Source organism: Ambystoma mexicanum, chromosome 2q (genome assembly GCF_040938575.1).
Source record: "Ambystoma mexicanum isolate Mex_15411 chromosome 2q, UKY_AmexF1_1, whole genome shotgun sequence".
NCBI classification, from domain to species: domain Eukaryota; kingdom Metazoa; phylum Chordata; class Amphibia; order Caudata; family Ambystomatidae; genus Ambystoma; species Ambystoma mexicanum.
In genome coordinates, this window is record NC_090924.1 from 90,937,814 (window position 1) to 90,953,829 (window position 16,016).

Below are 16,016 nucleotides of genomic sequence, written 5' to 3' on the forward strand. Positions count from 1 at the left end.
TCTCCCCTCGGCTAATGGGAGGCACCATTATACCCAACTCATATTATAGCTCCAATTGAATAATCGTCCCTTTCCTGTAAGTGTGCATTATGGGAGACTTAGTACATTACCTCTGCCATAGTATTTGTGTAGCAAGGGGAACACTTAGACCAGCAACATCCCTGAACTAGGCTAGGAGAGTTTTCATTCCCTTTCAGCAGTGTTATGGCCTCTGCGTCTGGTTGATGAAACACCGCAGCTTGGGAGCAAGTTACCTAGCTTTTCCTAACAGCATTGCAGAAGAATTAAGTGAGCCAAAAGCTCTGTGGACAAATTACCATTCCTCCTGCAATAGCATCAGAATAACCCCAGAGGCTAAATGGATCGTTGAATCTATTCAAATGTTTGGGTGAGAGTCTAAAACCAACACTGTCATATTGTTGATATCATCAAGTGTCGGCATTCAGAGGTTCTAAAAGGCACGTGTTTCCTGTAGGGTCCTTTCTGTCTGGATGAAGAGTGGATGCTCAATGGCATCTAGGGGTCCCCAAACTATTTTCATGTGACGAATTCCTGTGCAATTCTGGTGGCTCTGGAAGGGTGCTTGGTGGACCCTCATATACCTCCTCCATGTCGAACATCCACTTTCTCATTGTGACATCTTTCTCTTTTGACAGCCCCTTGTCCGATAATAGGGTTGAACAGGAAACTTTGTCACAGCAGTCAACGACAAAATACGACATCTAAGCTTCATGTAAAGTGCTCTCCAGCAAGGAGGTTCAATCTTGCTTAGTAGAGTAAAATATCAAAAATACTTTAAACATGTCACTAGCGCCTCCCCAACGTCGTACAGGCTCGGCACAGAGATTGAACGGATCAATCAACAACATATGTTGAAAGCAATTTTCCCATTTAATTCAGTGCATTCATCAATCTTCTCCACAGCGCCACAAAGGTACTCTAATCCCAAAAGCCTTGCCCGTATCCTGATCTCCCTCAACCACTGTCAAGAAGATGTTCCAGGGACATTGACCACATCAAATAAAGCTTCATGATGTTAGTCAGTGTGGGCACATTCGAGAGTTTGACTTAGTGCCTTAGGAACAGCTTCATAAACAACGTCCTCACAGGCCAACTCTAAGTGGATTGCAACATTGGGTAGACCACTGGTCTTTTAGGAATCATATTTTCTGCTCATTCCAAAGTTGTGATGCTTTCATTCCTCCTCCATTCAGCTCCCTGCGAGCGTGCTGGAGTGGTTCCTTCAACTCCATGTAGAAATACGAGATATAACAATTATTTTTGTGAGGAGACACATTTAGGCAGAAAGCTTGGTCTTAGATGGGAACACTGTTTCTAAAGCAGGCCTCTAAATGTGACATAACATCATTCTCAATACACCATTTATACAATCGATTAACTACAATGTTCCCATAAACTGTTGAGGTGAAACCAGTAAGCGATATGGGCAGTGGAGTAACTTTGCTGAGAAAGTTGGGCGGGCGGGCATGACATCTATAGAAAAGCTGCCCCAGCCGAATGAATGGGGACAAAATGGCTCAATACACCTGCAAATCAAGGCATTCCAGCATTCTCCCAAACATATTGTAGAGAAAGCTGCAGTTGCCCCTCGCTGGCTTGATATAATAATTTCCCTTTTTGCAATCTGGGGGTGCTATTACCAATCTCATTTAAAGTACACACCCAGGAAGTCCAAAGTGTCCACCTTCTTGGTGTTTATCGTAATGGAGTGCTTTCTATTTATAGCCTTGCATTTAATGGTTCCTACATTTATTGTGAGGCCAGTGAAGTGATACATTTATAAAAACGCATCTAAGAGCATCTGTGCGACTCTTTGAAAGCAGAGCAGCATCGTTGGCAAATCATAAAATACCATGTAATCTAGAGGCGTCAGCATCTCCAATGGACAGTTTAATGTATAATTTGTTAATACAGGCCCTCTGCTAACTCTGGCGACATTTAAACTATAGAGAACTTGCACAGCTGATAGACTACCCAGGTGGAAAACACATATAGAGACAACCAAAGATTGGTTTATGGCTCAGCATCATGTGTAGAAAGACATGTAGAAATAGCAGATATAACAGTTATTTTTGTGAGGAGACACATTTAGGCAGACATCCTGGTCTTAGATGGGAACACTGTTTCTAAAGCAGGCTTCTAAATGTGACATAACATCATTCTCAATACACCATTTATACAGTCGATTAACTACAATGCTCCCATAAACTGTTGACGTGAAACCAGTAAGCGATATGGGCAGTGGAGTAACTTTGCTGAGAAATTTGGGGGGGGGGACATGACATCTGAAGAAAAGCTGCCCCAGCCGAATGAATGGGGACAAAATGGTGTGCATTGAAAGTTGGGGGGGACAAACACCCCTGTCCCCCCTTAAAATACGCCCATGGATATGGGACTGTAAGTAAAAGGGTACGACGTTCTTTTATCGCCTGCAATTGCAACGCCAGGCATTTCAAAGTGTATATTATAATGAAAACGTTCATCAATTTTTTTAGGGGAGAAGGGAAAGGGCAGATAAGTGGTTGGGAGAGCAGGGAATAGGTAAAGATGGCTGGTGGAGAGAGGTTGGGGGTTAACCCCCAAAAAACAAATTTAACAAATAAAATAAATGTGATTAACGTTTTCGTTAGAATGTACACGTTCTAATGCCTGGTGTTGTAATTGCGGGGGATGAAAGAACATGGAACCATTAAAAGGATGATTTATTTTGCCCTTTTTGAAAATAGGTACAATAATGACAGACTTCCACAAATCTAGAAATGTTAACTAATTGAGGTTAAATAATTTGTGAAAGAACGGGACCAATGCAGTTGGTCCGTCCTTGACCAAGTCAAGTGGGAGGTCATCTCACCCGGGACCTCCCTGCTCTTTGACTACTAGAGCCAGAATAACATCAGCAACTGAAAAGGATGAAGGAGTATAATTCTCCGGAGTCCTCATTGTATTGCGTAGGATTACCAACACCAGAATGCAAAGCTTTCAAATCCACATACCAAGCTTCTTCTGTTATAGTTCCATTACGACGGTGCCCACTCAGAGTTCCCCAGTCCACAACCCCCCACAAAGACGTATTATTTTATTAATCATTGACTGCTTCCTGTGTGAAAACATAAAAATTGATATGAGGCTGGGAAGCCCAAAAGAAACACACCAACACAGGTTACAAAGGACATACAAGTGCTTTATTAAAAAAGCTACAACAGTTACCAAAGTCAATTGACAAACGGATAGCTATTCGGCTGTCAGAGTAACGTAACACACTTCAACAAGGGTTCGAATCATTAGTAGAGAGACCGTACATTCGGAATACTTGGGCTTTTATATCCTTTATCCAGCCCTTGGCCAACCCCCTCGCGGGTTAACCATTCTTGGGATCAGGCCTAGGGTTCCTTGCCAGGTCAATCCTATAATGTATGCATTTTGATCAGTTCCGCTGATACAGTTGTTCATTTACACATAGGTCAGTGATAGGACAAGGTCTCAGTTCGCGACCCCCACAATTGGCCTGCAGGCATATTAATTATTCGTGTGTGCGGAGGTCACAACGGCCAGAATCTCACTCAGAATGTTATTCAGCCTCCATTTTGATGTTCAGGGTGACTTCCACATTACAAGAGAACCTAAAATGGCGGCTAAATCCAAGATGGCAGCTTACATTACTTTTCGTTAAGGTCAAGACCTTGCCGCGGAGTCTATTTACATGATATTTTAGACAACTTGGCGTAGGCCAATACACATTCAATTACTGCGATAGGAGGCATAATATTATTTCAATTCCAACAGACCCTCCTTTTGGCCTATGCCAAGTGCTAATATAATTTCTAATACTTTTGCAAATAACTCCATGTATTGTCATCCAGCCATTTTAAAGGAAATTAAAGTTTGAAAAGGAAGAGACAGTTTATCAGACGGCCTAATAGAAGCAACATTAGGTTTACTTCTATTTCCAAAAAGCGAGCATCCCAGGGGAGTTAATTCACGTTTCTCGAAATCATTCAAATTAGTTCCATCAAAGTTCCCTGAGATGCTATCATTCCAACTTCCAAAGAATAGTGCTCTAAGAGAGGCATAGCAAGCAGTCGTTAAAGGTAAAGGGTCAATATACCATCCTAGCCCCTTGTTCCCATGTTGCGGTAAATGAGTGAAAATCCAACAATTACTCTTATTAAAAATGGCATGCGTTGCATTCATTACTATCATTAGAGTGTTATTATGATACTTTTGTCTATGTTGGGAGTCTCTAGGGGACAGAGTGTGAAGGTGTACAGAGGGAGTCAAAGCAGTTGGTACAATCTCGGTCGGTAGTAGAGGTTTTAAAGGATAGATTTCTTCAAAGTACCAAAGTCCTACAGCAGTAATTGCAAAAATAACAATTATCGTTATCAAAACACAGTAATACGTTTTCGGGGCCCAGGCACATTGTTCATTGTCCAAGTTGGTGACCCCCTTATTCACAAGTCTAGTGCGGGGAGCAGCAGTGGAGGTGGCAGGCATTGTAGTTCCTCAATCGACGACCCCAATGTTCGTTGCTGGCGACGCTACGGTCGCGTGATTTCTTAGTCCTTCCCAACCCTAGCCAGCAGAATCCCTTTTCTTCCTGTTGTTCAACAGAAACTTTCTTATACAAAAGAAAACTTTCAATCACTTCTCTTTCCCAAATGCACGGAAAAACCTGTGCTGTAGTTCTATTTTCTTCGTCGAAGGTTGTACCTGGTGGTACCCAAGATTGTTTGATCCGAAAATAAGGTGTCGTCACTTCCTGAGGGAAGCGACGTATCGGAGGCGGCAGAAGTCGCAGAACTTGAAACAGTGTTTTCCGGAAGTGATTTTTCAAAAGAGTGCGGAGATGAAATGGACTGCTCCCCAAGCTCCACGGGCTCAGAGAAATTCTCCGACGCACTCACAGCGCTGTTTGCTACTTCAAGATCAGGGACTGTAGCATCAGCGAGGGGATCTGCTTCTTCTGTAACGTGTGGCGTCGGGTGAGGAAGTTTCTTGACATGCGTCGCGTGGATCCAGTGTTTCTTCCCAGCCACCCGCACTGCTGTCTGGGTGACCAACAGCACCTAGTAGGATCCCTTCCAACGAGGAGCGAGACAGGAAGACCTTTCGTAGGCCTTCACTAGGACCCAACTTCCAGGCTGTATATCGTGTCCTGGGCCCGTGAACCGTACAGGTAAAGCCGAATACACCTGGTGATAAATGAAATACAGGTTTTTAGTTAACTGGTTACAGTAGTCTACTTTCCACCTCTCTCAGGGTTTTAGGTTTTGGGAGACCCCAAATGTTAGCAGGTCACCCCATCACTACCTCAAATGGAGAAAGCCCAGTCTTAGTTTGAGGTGTGGTACGCATAGCCAATAATACAATAGGTAAGGCATCTGGCCATTTCAGTTTGGTATCGGCACATGTTTTTGCAAGCTTATTCTTTAAGATACCATTATGTCTTTCCACCAACCCAGCACTTTGAGGATGTCTAGCTGAGTGAAATCGTTTCTCAATATGTAATGCTGTGCATATCTGCAAAATTACTGCTGCAACAAAATGAGGACCATTGTCCGACCAAATTACCCTTGGGAGACCAAATCGAGGAAAGAATTATTTTACCATAATCTTTGCAGTGGTCATGGCGGTAGCATCTTTAACGGGGAAAGCCTCGACCCATTTACTGAAGGCACAAATAATTACAAGAACATATTTCAGATTGTTACACCGTTCCATCTCAATAAAATCAAAGTGAATGACCTCGAAGGGAACAGAAGGGGGCCCAAAGCTTCCCCTTGGAGTTACTGTCCCCTTACCCACATTGTGCTGTAAGCAGATCATGCAGTTCCAAACATGGCGTTTTGCAGTCTCCAGAATCTTGTTATTCACCCAAACTTGTTCTAACATTTTCGTGATCTGCTGAGCACACACATGTGTAGGACCGTGTGCCATCGTAACCATTGCCAGTACATATGAATCACAGAGCAACCATTTTCCTTCAGATGTATCCACCCAACACCCATCATCATCTAGTTTCCCCATTCCTTCTGCCCACCTTTTAGATTCTTCTACTGTAGCATCAGTTTGAATATCCCGCACAGACCCAATACCTTCATCCATTACATAGGCATCTTTTGTTTCCCTTAGCGCATACATGTCTGTGCTAAGGTCTGTAGCCGTTTGCCTGGCTATCAGGTCCGCAAAGGCGTTCCCTTTTCCCACATCATCTATGACCTTACGATGTGCTGCACATTTCATGATCGCTAACTGCCTAGGGAGCGAGAGTGCCGAGAGCAATTGCACTATCAAGGGGTCATGCTGAATCTTGGTCCCATGTGAGGTCAGGAACCCTCTTTCCGACCAGAGCCTCCCAAAGTTGTGAGCCACCCCAAAGGCGTACTGGCTATCAGTATATATATTTACTATATGCCCTTCGGAGAGTTCACAAGCTCGGGTCAATGCTATAATCTCTGCGGCCTGCGCGCAGTCATGCGAAATTCTCTTAGTTTCAACAACTTTACTCAATGTAGTAACTGCGTAAGCAGCTGTAGATGTACCATCTGAAAGTTTGAAGCAGGAGCCATCACAAAACAGCTCCCCATCTGCATTGCCCAAAGGAGTATCTAAAAGATCTATCCTTCCCTTCGTTTCTTGTTCAGCGGTATACAGACAGTCATGTAATTCTTCGTCACCGCAAACAGTGTTTTGCGGGAAAGGTAAGAGTTCAGCCGGATTAAGAACACAACACCTCTTAATTTGAATGTGCGGGGCAAACAGAATTAATTCATACCTTGATAACCGTGAAGAGGTGAGGTGTTGCGTTTGGGTTTTGTTCAATAGGATATCTACAGAGTGAGGTACCATCAAAATCAAATCATGGCCTAGGACCATTCCCTCACTCTGTTTTACAGACGCGGCAGCAGCAGCGACAGCTCGCAAACACCTTGGCAAAGCGCATGCGACAGGATCAAGGGCGGAGGAGTAGTAGCCGCACGGCCTATTCTTCCCTCCGTGTTCATGTGTTAACACAGCCAAAGCACATCCATCACATTCATGCACAAACAACACAAAGGCCTTGTCATAATTTGGAGTACCCAGAACCGGTGCAGAGCATAACGCGGTTTTTAGAAGCTCAAATGATCGTTGATGTTCCGATTTCCATGACAGTGGCAGAGAAATGCCCTTCTTCGTCAAAGCCAACATCGGTTTTATCACTAGCGAAAAGTTCGGGATCCACAACCTACAGTAAGAAGCCATAACTATTAAGACTCTGACTTCCTTCTGTGTATTTGGAACAGACATGCCAGAAATGTGTTTTATTCTTTCAGGTATCAATCTTCTCCCCTCCTTTGACAGGAGGTACCCTAAATAGGCGACCTCCTGACAACAATATTGACACTTTTTGAGGGAAGCTTTATGACCATTTCTTGCTAGATGAACAAGTAACAGTATAGTGCCTTCCTTACAAGCACTTTCAGAGTCTGCAGCCAAAAGCAAATCATCAACATATTGAAGCAGTGTACAAGTAGGTGGCAACTAAAGGGTGTCGAGCTGCTCTTTCAGAGCTCTACTATAAATGCTTGGACTTTCAGTATACCCTTGAGGTGCCCTAGTGAATGTAAATGAGCGTCCCCCCAAGGTGAACGCAAACAAATATCTACTTTCCTCATGTATAGGAATGCTAAAGAAAGCATTTTTTAGATCCACAACGCTAAAGTGCGTAGCCGTAGCAGGGATCATTGTCAATATCGTCGTTACATCAGGCACGATTGGAAATTGTGGGGCGACAACTCTGTTAATAGCACAAAGATCAATTATGAACCAGTATGGGATTGCATTGTCGCCTTTCTTATATACAGGCAAGATCGGACTGTTACACAAACTACCTGTAATCTCCTCGATCACCCCACGATGCACAAAATCGGAGACAATGCATTTTAAAGCACGCTCACCCTCAACTGATATTTTATACTGCGGAATGCGTGGTAGTTTAACTCCATGTTTCAAAACTATTTTAACGGGCACAATCTGTAGTACCCCGACATCATTGTCGTCAACCGCCCATAAACATTCCGGGACAATGCTAAACTCAGGAGGTAAAGGTCGAATCAGAAACTGAGAATTAGGAAGTTGCTGTGGTGAAACCGTCAGCCGTACTCCATCAGAGGAACAATGAATTACTGCATTTAATTTCTTTAACAAATTCAACCCCAGCAGATTCTCTCCACAGTTCGAAGTGAGAAGAAAAGGGCAATGGTCCGTAAAGGGACCCAATGAAACAGACACCGGTAAAGAAACCGGACAGACAATTGGTATACCAGAAAACCCTACGGAAACATTTGTTTGCCCTGACAGTGGAATGTTTGGAACCCGAGAATGATCAATGGAGCACTTCTGTGCTCCAGTGTCTATCAAAAACTGGTGTTTCCTATTCCCTACTAATAATTCAACGTAGGGGCCTTTCTGATTAACGGGAATAGGTGAAGGTTCCAAACCCTGCTTCGGGCAGTCCTAATGAAATAGAGTATCGTCAGAAGGAAGCTCTTCAGAAAGGTAGGCAGCAGAAGGGTGCTCAAATATGTTCCTCGAGTCCACACTCGAGGTCTGATTTTCCAGTGAAAAAGGTTGCTGAGGATCTTGCAAAAACTGACCTCTATCAGGGCCCCCTTTTCTAGGGCGGCCCCTGGGTCGTCTACCCATACTCCCAAACGCACTGTTTGACCTTTGTCGAAGGACGGGGCACTGTGCTCGCCAATGACCTTCCTGGCGGCAATAAGCACATTGATTAATATTCACACAACCCAAAGGAGCATTTCCTTTTGGGACATACTGACCTCTGGTCTGTGTCATGCCTCCTCTGGGGTTTCTAACAATTTGTTGTAATAATACTTAGGTTTTCAAATCTCCTTTCCTCTTTTCTATTTTCTCCTTCTCATTATTAACACGGTTCTCATAATACTGAGCCATGTGCAAAACCTCAGATTGAGATTTTGCCTGCCAAGCGCTCTCAGAGGACATATTCTGTGACTGGATGTCGGGCAACAATCCACGCACAAATTTGTCCACAAACAACCTTTTCCCAGACTCTGTACCCAAATCCTGTCCACTAAAGTCAGAAAATACCTGCTCGAATCTATTAAAGAATTCGGTGGCGCCTTCAGTTTTCCCTTGAACACAGGCCGTAAGCTTGTCCCAAATAATTCTTTTCTCTGGAATTATAGTTTTTAATTTTGCGACAATTCTATCAGGCAAAGTAAGTATTACCTGTGGTGGTTTCTCACCTGCTGGTCTTTCCCCATCAATCCTAATAATATTAGCCCACGTATCTCCCAACCCTGGCACATCGTCTTTTGTCCGAACCTACTTCCATACATCTACGGGTAGGAGTACAGGGAATAGCAAGTCAATATCACTTAAGGTGAACACAGAGGACTGTAAAACGGACTCTATCTCTTTGTTAAACCCCGTTGGGGTTTTCCTGATATCGGGAACTGATTGTCTAATAGTGTTCACTTCCTGTCGTGAAAACGGGACGTGAACTAATTGTGATACATAATGTGCAGGGATATCCACAGCGGGTGCACCAGTCCCAGCGTTGGCGGGAATCTCAACCTTTGGGACAAAGGTCGGAGGAACCTCTCTCATAGGCAACTGAGATATAGGTACCTCCGGCCGCTTACTAAGCAACAGAGCCAGGTCGAGCGCTAAGGCAGCCGAAGATGTGTCGGGCGAAAAAGCCCTTTTACAAATCCCCAACAATTCTATGTGGCAACTAACCTTCTTTCTTACACATTCTTCTTGCAGGTACTGTACCATTACCTGAATTACCTTTCTTTGCATTTCTACTGTATACTGACTATACGTGTCATATACTTCATCTGGCGGAATCGATGAATCCGAGATCCATCGAATCGCATCTTTGGTACAAATTCGTACTTCCTCAGGTGCCGATCTACGACATGGAAGGAACCGTTTCTGTACATACATACTATCGTCTTCGTCATCCTCATCTCGTGACTTTTCAAAGACCTTCCTATACCCAAACAATCTTCCAACATGACCATATACTTTCTGCTCTGTGTCCCTCGAAAGTGCCAAAGCATTTAGCTCTCTCACCCCTTGTGGAAGATCTGAATTTTGTAATCTACCCCACATCACACATAAATGAGTCCCCAAACCTTCGACAAAAACATTTTTCTCGGGAAAACAGTTCAAATTAGATAATGTGGAAAAAACATCAGCTTTATCACCTTTCTCCATACAGTGCTTAGCCCATGCAAACAATTCCTGTTTCTTATCTGCAGAAACAGTATTACGAGTGACGATCTTTGATCCTGCACCTTGATCAACTTCAGTCAATACGGGACCACTCGGGAGCGGAGGTGCAGGTAAATTTAATAAAGGTGCAACTATCGGCGCAGAAGGAAGGGGCGGTGCGATAGGTGGAGGGACAACTACTAGGGGAATAGGAACAATAGGTTGTACAGGGGGAACAGGAATAACAGCAGGAACAACAGCAGGAGTGGGCAGAGCGCCCAAGAAAGGATCATACGGAGGTGGCGCAGAGGCACCAGGCCTGCGTTCGTTTAACAATTTTTCAATAAATTCTTCGGAAACATGGAAATCTTTAGAGGGGTAAATTTTCTGGATTCCAAGTGAAAAAGCCCTATCCATATTTTTAACTGATTCTGAATGTTTTTCTTTATCATATAACAACGCTTTTTCGGCATTTGTTTTATGACGGCGTGCATGTTTATCCCTACTTTTAAGCTGCTGTAACGCTTCTTTTTTCCAATTCTGTAAAACACCAAAGGCTGCAGGTCTAGCCTTCTTTTTTAGCAAGACCGATTGTAGGTTTTCAATACGGGAGATCTCAAAACTGCCATTGATTGGCCACTGAAATTCGGAGGCATGTCTGGTCTGTCTGTGCCAAATATCATTAAATACTATACTACCAATGCCATACTTACAGTACATAGTACATGCCGGCGACCCCTCCTGTGGTGCCGGGTGGCTAAATTCCAAAGATTGTCGATCGCTGCGGAACAGAGCCCTAAAGCAGCTAGACAATTTCCCAGGCATTCCACAAAAAATTGGTGTTACCTGGTCAATAATTGTGTCTGCAGATACAATATGCCAAATTCAAATTGTCAGGGTTAAATTAAGAGCCGGGTCACAACTGCACCTGACCAAACCTAAGGAGGACCGTACGGTTTATCAAAGAACTTACCTAACGAATTTTACCTTGTGTTTGGTGGTTTCGACAAATCTGCCCGCCTCAAAAATGGACCCTCGTCAAGATGCCGTGTCAGACCACATGACTATCGTCCAAGGATCGGATCGTGCAGCGCTGCCGAGGTATCGTGTCTCGTTCGGTCGGGCCCGCAGAATCACACCGTCCGATCCCGGTTCGATAGTCTGCGTCAACCTTCAATGATCCGGCATCAATCTTGAGGGTCCCTATTCGGGCGCCAACTGTGAAAACATAAAAATTGATATGAGGTTGGGAAGCCCAAAAGAAACACACCAACACAGGTTACAAAGGACATACAAGTGCTTTATTAAAAAAGCTACAACAGTTACCAAAGTCAATTGACAAACGGATAGCTATTCGGCTCTCAGAGTAACGTAACGAACTTCAACGAGGGTTCGATGCATTAGTAGAGAGACCGTACATTCGGAATACTTGGGCTTTTATATCCTTTATCCAGCCCTTGGCCAACCCCCTCGTGGGTTAACCATTCTTGGGATCAGGCCTAGGGTTCCTTGCCAGGTCAATCCTATAATGTATGCATTTTGATCAGTTCCGCTGATACAGTTGTTCATTTACACATAGGTCAGTGATAGGACAAGGTCTCAGTTCGCGACCCCGACAAGTGGCCTGCAGGCATATTAATTATTCGTGTGTGCGGAGGTCACAACGGCCAGAATCTCACTCAGAATGTTATTCAGCCTCCATTTTGATGTTCAGGGTTACTTCCACATTACAAGAGAACCTAAAATGGCGGCTAAATCCAAGATGGCGACTTACATTACTTTTCGTTAAGGTCAAGACCTTGCCGCGGAGTCTATTTACATGATATTTTAGACAACTTGGCGTAGGCCAATACACATTCAATTACTGCGATAGGAGGCATAATATTATTTCAATTCCAACACCTGCAGGCAAGCCCATCCTTTATCAGCAGCCTATTTTTTCCATGCAGATAGTAGTTTGTAAGTTTTTTTTTTGTTTAAAATGACACATTATATGGAATCTCTAAGCTTCACATAGCTTGTTCGCTAACCTGCCAAGTGTAGGGCTGCCACAGAACCACCTTTGCTTCTTTCAAAGGGTTTTGCTACAAAAGGTCTCCTCAAACCTACCAATGTGTTGTACACATATGAACTGAACGCCTGTCATCTAAGAAATAAGATGTCACTAGAGGAAGGCGTGTAGCACTGATAATATTGCTGCTTTACATGTCTAAATAAGTGGATACTTTCATTCATCATTGTGTTTACTCTTTCTATCTTACCATGGTACCCCACACATGTAGACCACGCTGCCCTGCTAAGCCCCTCTTTTCTCTCGGCTAGGAAAATGTAAACCTTAATAAGGGGTTGAACAAGTGTATTCTGTGGTATCGGTTCAATGCTCCTTGCACTTTGGCTACAATTGAAGGGAATTTCAAAAATGGAGGGTGGTTACAAGATGTGCAATTGGAAACTGTAGCCAAGATTTGATTAGAATCCGAAGAAGATGACTCACCAGGAGTTTGTAAGAAAGGGGACTTAGGAAGAGTATTCTTTACCGGACACCTGGTGGAAGTGGTCACGAATGCGGTCATAGCTTATTCATTTGTGTTACTTTTGGTAGGTGAAACCTTTTCACAACAAGCGACAGTGCCTTTTCTACCGATAGTAGACTTTTTACGTTTATAAGATTAGTATTTAACTAATTACATAGGTTTCTGTTCTCAGATCTCCAAGGATTGCACATGAGGCTGAAGACCCACCTACAGGGAGATGGTGAACAGGGCTGTGCAATAGAACTACCACTACTACCACTATTATCCTACTTAGCCGCAGTCATCTTGTGTTTGCCACTTCTCTGAATGTGTTGGTCTTGCATGGTACCAGCCTGTGCTTCACCCATGCAAAGCTGGTTTAGGGGAGTCATCTTGATTACTGAGCATCCAAGTAAATTCTCAGGCAAAAAAGACAAGTAACCACTCAAAGGGGCACCTCCTCTTGGTGACTTCTCATTCGCCAACGTGCATGGCGTGTGAATCTCTCAGTAGAAGGTAGTTACGCGCCCCCTATTTCATGTAATTTGTGGGGTATCTTATAATGTGTCAAAGGTTTATCAATTCTGTTGGGGGCTATTGATGTGGTGGGATGTATGATGTGCATAAGATTATTTAGATCTAAGACCACTTTTTGTAAATGGAAAGGTCACCTGGACCATGTTCAGTAGCTTTACAATAGTCTTTGTGCAACTCAGGTTTAGTTTAAAATTAAAATCATTAAAAAAAAGAATGACACAAGATGACACCAAGCACAAACACTAGGGAGCTCATTTTGAGCACTGTGAAAATGGGCCGTGACGGGAATCTACAGCGTAAAAGCCGCACATAAGGCCTTTACGCTGTAGATTACCATCAAAGCCTTTTTTCATGCATTTGTATGGCAAAGAGGAGAGTGCAACGTGATTTACCGTTGCAACGCTCCCTTCCTCTCCACCTTACACCAGCATTTTGCCCGGCATTAATTTTCTTGCCAGCGCAAAACCTGAGGATTCCTATGGAGTTCACAGATTTTGCACCAGAAAAAAGCAGGCAGACTCCATAGGAATCCATTGCAAACAACAGCACTGTGTATGCTGCCTTTTGACCTGCCCTTTTGCACTATGCTGTGCAAATGACAAACATCTGGTGGCAGGGACCCATGTATGTGAAGGTGCACACGTAACTTGGCTAAGGCTGGGGCAGGCAGTTTCCAGGTCCGAGCAGCCCAACTTTGGAATTCAATGCCCTACCCTCTGCGTGAGGAGCAGCCCTTTCTGAAATTCAGATCCAAGTATATAAATCTCTTGAAAGCTGCTGACAACTAGGTCACCAGCACGTATCTAGTCTTGTAACTCCTAGAGTAGATATGCTAGATACCACCTAGTTGCCGCCCATGCATACATATGCCCTTCTGACTAGTGACTGATGTCCGACCAGCGCCTGCATATGTGCTGGCTTTGCTTAGTCGGTACTTGCCCGTCTTTGGGCAGTGTATATTCTGCCTGTATGTAACCTGTACATAACTGTATATTCATGTATATATTGTACATCATCTGTAACATTGTATCTTAAGCCTCGCATTGTCTTTACTGCTGTGCCCGATTACCCTCGGGTTTGGTGCGCATTATAAGTGAATAAAACAAAACAAACAAACAAACAATAACAGGTGCCCGCCGCCAAAATATAGCAGATGCGAAAACGAGCTCCATGGTCATCAATAGAGCCTGTCAACGAGCACATGGAACCCTCATCTACTTATATCACATTATCTTTTCCCCAATATTGTCAATTAAAACTAGGAAATTACTAGTTGGGCTCACAAAACAATAATTTCAATTTGGTTCTGGTGCAATCTGGTGGAAAGTCTCTGCAGATCAAGACACAACTGTCAGCCAACACTATCGCCCTGTACAAAATTTCAGTAACTGTTGTGGGAAACAGTCATCCAGTTTGTTATGGAAATAAAATCAAGCTGTGGACAAAAGGTCCCGGTGTTAATAAGCCGTGTTAAAATATTAACAGAGTTTGATGACGGAACGCCCAAGTGCCTTATGCGGTAACCAGAGCCTGGCCACCATACTCCCATCTCATAATGACATGAACACAACTCAGAGTCAGCTGGGACAAATGAAACCCTAAGACCAATAGTCTGATGGCGCCCACATAACTTACAGCATCAGCGCTTATTACAAGAGGAAAACTTGAGGTTCCGATCACTGATCTTCTGTCTCCTAGGCTTGCCACTGGCACTTCATTTGTTTTTGAGAACTTGTCTGGGGGTTTCGCGTGCAAAGTCAGGAAGGGACCATCGTTGTTCTATGTGTGAGATCTGTTGTGACTCTGAGAAGCAGCCAGAGTTCCGCACACCTCTACTTGAGACATGGCCATGAGGTTTTCACTGTTCCAATGAAATCGTAGCACCACGAGCGCCAAGCCAAGGGAAAAGCAAAATGTGCGCATACTGAGTTCTTTCTGTGAATTTAGGGGGCACCTTCTTCTTTGTTTCTTCTCTGAGATCTTAGGGGGCAGATTTTGGGAAAAGTCGAGCTAGTGGCCATTTCAGTGAACTTCCCTATTTGTCCCTGGATAAGTTCCTAAACTTTTTATTCAGGGTGAATCTCAGAAAATGTACAAATATTGGCCAGGCAGGTCTGTTCGGGCCCGGATGCGAGGGAAAGGCGCTGTCTATCTCCATGTGTTTTGAGATGTCCATTTTATCAGAGAGAAAGCAGTGTTGTGGAGTAAAGGCGCGATTAGCGAGGTAAGGATCATTCAGTATCCTTTATTGGAGGACCCCCAGGACATGGTGTGTCCTGGGTAGGCTCCTTCTTCCAACTGACTCTGGCATCGTTCTCGAGCCCTGAAGCTTGGGAACGGTACCAGAGAATACATCATAACAAGCAGACAACAGAGATTTTAGGACGTTTACATGCAGCGCCATCCGGGGCCCTCAGAGTACAAATGTGGAGCATCTGCTCCCTGGGTTAAACGTCATTGATGTATTCTTTAAGAAGGGACACCACGTGTGTAAGCTGCACTGGGACTCGTTTCAGGATATTCCTATTAACTTTGAATTGGCAGATTCTAGGTTCCAGTTACGTAAATCGCTTGTTGATGATACCCAGGTCCACCTTCATGTCTCTTGTGTCACCCTTGATTGAACTCACACCCATTGGCATACATTTCAAAAGGGCAAACATTCCTTTGGGCATTGGGTCTTTGACTTCAAGGACTGAACAT